The following is a 6,662-nucleotide window of genomic DNA, read 5'->3' as shown; positions in this document are numbered from 1 at the left end:
AAACTTTTCTACGAAATTTTCTTGCATAGTTATCCTACCAAATTGTAGCTGTACGGCTTCTGGCCGCCAGTCTGTCACCCTGTTTCTCCAGTGGTTGCCAGATCTCCACATTACATGCCCTGAACTGTTTCCGTGTCCTGTTGAGCCGACAGGTTTTTTTTCTATTTTCTTATAACTTCACCATTCTCTACCTTATAGGTCACCAGCCAGAATGTGCATTCGCAGTATCGGAGGGTTTTTGTGACCAGAGACTATTTTTCAGTGCACAAAAGGTTGGCGATTTATCTTAATCCTACAGTTATTCCACGCCCCCATTTCTTTTTTCTCGTCGTACGAACGGGCGTCTGTAACTAGCTAAAGTTAGACACACTCATCGACGTCCTCTAGTTGATTGATTGATCGTGGGGTTTAACGCGCCGACGCAACGCAGGCGATGAGGCGCGCCGTAGTGGAGGGCTCCGGATTAATTTTGACCACCTGGGGATCTTTATCGTGCGCCGAAATCTCGTACACACGGGCGTTTTTGCTTTTCGCCTCCATCAGAAAAGCGGCCGCCGCGGCCGGGAATCGAACCCGCGACCTCGTGCTCAGCAGCGCAACGACGTCCTCTAGTAATTTAGTGCGTACGTTAAAGATGATGCTATCAGAATATTTAATCTAGTTATAACGGCTGAGTGTCGTCATTTAGTAGGTTAGAAAATGCGGTTTAATATACTGAGCGCATTGCTTAATAATAAAGTTGATAGGAAGAATAAGAAGAGATTTTAAAGACTTTCTACAGAGCGAATAGCTAAAGTGTCCGCGCACAAACTCTAGCCTACAAAGTTATCATATATATACATACATATATATATATATATATATATATATATATATATATATATATATATATATATATATATATATATATATATTGTGACGTCGAATGGGCGCCGGTACCTCTACGGGCGCCCATTCATTCGACGTGGTGACGGACCCCCACGCCCTTTGTTGGCTCTCGTCGCTAAAGGATCCGTCTGGCCGCCTCGGTCGATGGGCCCTCCGGCTGCAAGAGCATGACATATGAGTGGTATACCGGTCCGGCCGCAAGCACACAGACGCAGATGCCCTTTCTAGGTCTCCTCTACCATCCGACGCCGACTCTGGCCCCCCTTGATATCACCGACATGGCTGCTGAACAGTGAAAGGATCCGTGGATCACTTCCATTGTGGACTTTTTGTCCCGTCCATCGTCAGCAGCCGCACCTCGCTCTCTCCGTCGCCAAGCTGCCCATTTCTCTGTCCGTGACCAACTCCTTTACCGCCGAAACTATTCGTCCGAAGGTCGCAAATGGCTCCTTGACATTCCTCGTCATTTACGCGTGCACATCTGTTCTTCATTCCACGGTGACGCGCTGTGTGCCCACGGAGGTGTTCTGAAGACATACCGAAGACTTCGCCTTCGCTTTTACTGGCGAGGCAGGTACACCTTCGTCACAAAATATGTTCGTTCCTGCACAGACTGCCAGCGCCGTAAGTCTCCCCCGCAATCAACAACGAGCGAACTCCAGCCTCTGCAGTGCCCAGCCCGCCCCTTCGATAGAGTGGGTATCGACCTCTACGGGCCGTTGCCGTGCACCTCCAGAGAGCACCGCTGGATTATCGTTGCGGTAGATCATCTCACGCGATACGCTGAGACAGCAGCCCTTTCAGCAGCCACAGCCCGTGACGTGGCGTCCTTCCTCCTCCGTCGTTTCATCCTTCGACACGGAGCGCCCCGGGAGCTGCTGAGTTACAGAGGTCGCGTATTTTTATCGGACGTTATCAAAGCGCTCTTGGCCGAGTTTACCATCGTTCATCGCACTACCACAGCGTACCATCCGCAAACCAACGGCCTAACCGAACGATTCAACCGCACTCTGGGGGACATGCTGTCTATGTATATTTCATCAGACCATTCAAACTGGGATCAGGTCCTTCCGTTCATCACGTACGCGTACAATACCGCGACGCAGTCGACTACCGGATTTTCAGCGTTCTTCCTCCTCTACGGACGGGAGCCGACCTGCACGCTGGACACGGTACTTCTATACCGCCCTGATCCTTCCGAGTGTACACCGATTTCCCAGATTTCGCAGTTTGCTGAGGAATGCCGCCAGCTCGCTCTTTCATTCACTTCTGAATACCAGCAGCTACATAAATCTCGCCATGACGCGTCCAGTGCACCACGCGATTTCTCTCCCGGCTCTCTTGTTTGGCTTTGGGTGCCATGTTCCACTCCAGGTCTCTCCCCGAAGCTTACATCGAAATACCACGGTCCTTACCGTGTTATCAAAAGCACTTCGCCAGTGAATTATATCGTCGAACCAGTTATGCCCTCGTCGGTTCTTCGGCGCCGCGACCGTGAGACTGTGCATGTTCAGCGACTCAAGCCCTACTATGATCCGCTGGTTCCGTCGTCACCATGAGTCGCCAGGATGGCTCCATCTTCTCGCCGGGGGTGATTGTAGCGAAGAACCTGAACATTAGCAGATGGACACTTTTCCAGTGGCTATGTCCTGTCATGTCCTGTCGGTGGACAATCTTCCGATAAGGTTATGTGCCATGCAGCGCTTTTGGAAGGAGACGAAGTGTGTCCTGGCACAGCTCGAACCTCAACCCCGGTTTCCTACGTCCGCTCGAACTCTGCCTGTCTTGACGACGTGACCGTTCCCAGGTGTCAATAAACGTCACCACAATATAATATATATATATATATATATATATATATATATTGTTACGTGGCGGCAGGGCAATGACGAGGCCCACCATGGGAGACGGTGAAGTGACGTATTTACAAGATGTTACCGCAGAGCGATGCGATCTATTTACAAGCGGCCATGATCGCTCGGTCTAGCCGCATCCGCTTAGTCGTCTTCGGTGACAGGTTATCGCGCTATAGGGCATTGATAGGTGTTCCGTGACAATATATATATATAGATATATATATAGAAAGAAATGCCGGCAGTCTACAACGCCAAAGAAGGCATAGGGGAGTGGTTAGAGTTTTTTTACCGTTATTGACGTTTTATTATTTTTTTTAATTAATTACGTGAGAAAGAAAGAAAGAAAAACACGCGCCCAGAGTGGGGACCGAACCCACGCTTTTCGAGACTGCCGGCATTTCTTTCTGTATTTCCTAACGAGCCCCTCATTTCCAAAAACTATATATATATATATATATATATATATATATATATATATATATATATATATATATATATATATATATATATATATATATATATATATATATATATATATATATATACACACATATAGGAAATGAGGGGCTCCGTGAAATAAGACAGAAAATAAGGGTTGGCAGTCAAGAAAACCTCGGAAAGCAAAGGGGAGGTTGTGGTGGGTCATAGAAAGAGATGAAGAATTTTTTTGAGTGGAAAAGAAAGTGGTGAAAATATGCCCGCCGGGTGGGATCCGAACCCACGACCTCCAGAATACCGGTCTGGTGCGATAACCACTACGCTACCGGCGGGGCTGTTTTCCCAGCACTATCTCGGGTATGTATGTTCAGGTATTTTTGTTTCCTGCACTTGGGGGTGGTAGCCGGCGCCACTCGGACTACTCGGGGTGAAGGGGACCGTCTTTTTAAAAAAACCCCCGGGCCGTGACTTGAATATATATATATATATATATACATATATATCGAAAGGCGTGGGTTCGGTCCCCACTCTGGGCGCGTTTTTTGTTTTTTTCTTTCTTCCGTATATTTACAAAAATGTTCACTTCATTACCCGAGAAAAAACAGCGCCTAACCACATCCCTAAGCCTCTTTTGGCGTTGTAGACTGCCGAACCATCTTTCTGCATATATATATATATATATATATATATATATATATATATATATAAATATATATATATATATATATATATATACGGGCTCTTCAACCTTGGCCGACGGACTTCAATGAAGGAGTGCTGATTATCAGGCGTACCGTTATGGCCAAATTCTCCTCTCCTCCAGGGATACGCACCACTGTAAATCTGGCACACATCCCTCAAAAAAGGAGGAGACGACGCTGAGAGCCTTGCGGACACGCGCGCTGTTCCTTGGTCTTTGCAGCTGCCCTAGCTACCAGCTTGTATTTGCCTAATAATACATTTTATTGCAAACGGTGCCTTCACTGCCACGTCACATTCTGTTGTAGAGGTGCAAGTTCCGTATTTCTCTCCTGGCAGTCTTTGTGCAACACAGAGCTTCGGCGAGGACGTCACACCCATCGCAGGACGATGGCACCCCCGTCAGCCCTTTCCCATTGTCCCGGTCGAGAAAAAAGTGGATTCCGGTTGCCACCGATTATGCAACGCGTTACGCTATCAGACGCGCCCTCCCCACCAGCTGTTCCTCAGACGTAGCCACTTTACTCCTACATGATGTAATCTTGCACACCGAGGCTCAATGTCAACTGCTTACGGCCCGTGGGCGGTACATCTCGTGCCAAGTTATTGATGACCTCCTTCGTTCCTGCCGTACCAAGCACAAATTTACCACTGCCTATCACCCACAAACAAACAGACTTACTGAACGCTTTAACAAGACGGTCACGGATATGCTCGCCATGTACGTGTCCGCCGACCACTGTGACTTGTAAGTACCACTACGCAACGTTACGTTTGCTTACAAAGCTTCTCGCCTCGACACTGCTGGCTACTCTCCTTTCTTTCTTATTTTTCGGCGCGACCCCGCCTTGCCGTTGGACACCGTGTTACCTAACGTGAAGACGTTGACAACCGAATATGCACGAGAAGCGGTAGCGCACGCTGATTTGGCCTGCCAGGTTGCCCGCGCCAGGATATTGACAGCACAAGCAGCCCAAAAGAGGCGCTATGACCTGCACCACCGCGATGTGTAATTCGCCCCTGGCCCTTTATACTCCTGTGGACCCCATCCCGCCACGTCGGTCTGTCTGAAAAAAATGCTCTGCTCTTTCACGGGCCCCTACCGCATACTACTCATGGTCACTCCCGTGACCTACGAAATTGCACACCTCGCACCTTCGCCGTCATCCAATTCAACGTCGGAACTTGTGCACGTCTCCCGTCTGAACCCATACCATTCGCATGATCCAAGTTGCCTCTAACCTTGTTCCAACGTTTGCACCGGGACGGTGCTCCCGCCGACGGAGGTTATGTCACGGGCTCTTGCACCTTGGAAGACAAAAGGACTTCAATGAAGGAGTGAAGATTATCAGGCGTTCAGATATCGCCGACCTCACCTCCACGGATACGCGCCACTGCAAATTTGGTACATATCCTTAGATAAAGGAGGAGAGGACGCTGGGACCCTTGCAGACACGCACGCTGTTCCATGAACTTTGGAGCTGCCCTAGCTACCAGCTTGTACCAGCTTGTATGCCTGCCTGCCTGCCTGCTTGCCTGCCTGCCCTGCCCTGCCCTGCCCTACCCTGCGCTGCCCTGCCTCCCTGCCCTGGCCTGCCTGCCTGCCCGCCTATCCATCCATCCATCCATCCATCCATCCATCCATCCATCCATCCATCCATCCATCCATCCATCCATCCATCCATCCATCCATCCATCCATCCATCCATCCATCCATCCTTCCATCCTTCCATCCTTCCATCCATCCTATTGCTAGCCACCAACCGGTGCTCTCTGTGTTTTTCCTCTGGCAAGTTAGGCACCTCGCCTAATAAATACTTTGCCCCTGCGTCTTCGCCAAGACAACTTCTCTGCGCCCCTGTTTGAAAGGACGCAACACTGGTGGAGCGTGCTTCCGATGCCCTGTACGCCCCCGGACGTTAGCCCCGAGAGACCTTCGCCCGTCCACACTCCGGTTCATCGGTGTAGCCGCCGGAAACTCGGCCTTCCTCCAGAACAGGGCCCTCTCTTGGAGTCTACATCAAGAAGGCACGCTTCTCAGCCAGAGGTAATGGCGCAGGCGATGTCTACTACGGTGACTTTTCAGCAGCCGCGCGAACCCGCCCACTTCCACGCAGAGGATTACGAAGACGTTGAGGACTGGCTTGAACAGTTCGAGCGTGTGTCTGCATTCAAACAGTGGAGTGCCACCCAAAAGCTCTAACAAGCCGATTTTGCTCTTGAGGAGGGTGCAAGAACCTGGTTCAAGAATTGGGAAGCGCGCCTGCGCACTTGGGAGGACTTTCGTCGTGAGGTTCAAGCGAAATTCGCCAATGCCGACCGCCGCGAACAAGCCCAGCGTCTTCTGGATGCACGGACTCAGAAACCTAACGAGAGTGTGGCTATGTTCGCGGAGGACATGGCCCGACTGTTCAAGCGAGCCGGCCCAGACATGGCAGAATGCAAAAAATTACGCCATCTTATGCATGGCGTAAAACAACAGCTTTTCGCCGGTCTCGTCCGAAATCCGCCACGAACGGTAAGAATTCATCCGCGAGGCTACCGCCATTGAGAGGGCACTACAGCAGCGCTCCCGAAAACACGACCGCATGGGAGCCAAAACATCGTCGAGCATCTCTGCTGCCATGGCCACGGATGACGACAACCGACTTCGGGATCTCATCCGCGCGGTGTTGAGAGAAAAGCTCGCAAAGTGCGGCATCATCCCATCGGGGCCCATCAGGCCTCCGTCGCCGATATAGTGCGCGATGAAATTCGCAACGCGTTTTCCCTACCAGCAGT

General features: G+C 50.3%; 1 non-coding gene across 1 annotated transcript; it reads right to left on the bottom strand.

Annotated features, from left to right (window-relative positions):
• Positions 1-3,441: 3,441 nt before the first annotated feature.
• Positions 3,442-3,514, bottom strand: Trnat-ggu (transfer RNA threonine (anticodon GGU)). The gene has a single exon. It is a non-coding gene; the product is annotated as a tRNA-Thr (tRNA).
• Positions 3,515-6,662: the final 3,148 nt, after the last annotated feature.

This window comes from Haemaphysalis longicornis, unplaced genomic scaffold (assembly GCF_048455015.1).
Source record: "Haemaphysalis longicornis isolate Haplotype H1 unplaced genomic scaffold, Haemaphysalis longicornis Haplotype H1 scaffold_2, whole genome shotgun sequence".
Lineage (NCBI taxonomy): Eukaryota > Metazoa > Arthropoda > Arachnida > Ixodida > Ixodidae > Haemaphysalis > Haemaphysalis longicornis.
This window is presented reverse-complemented; position numbering and strand designations above follow the sequence as displayed.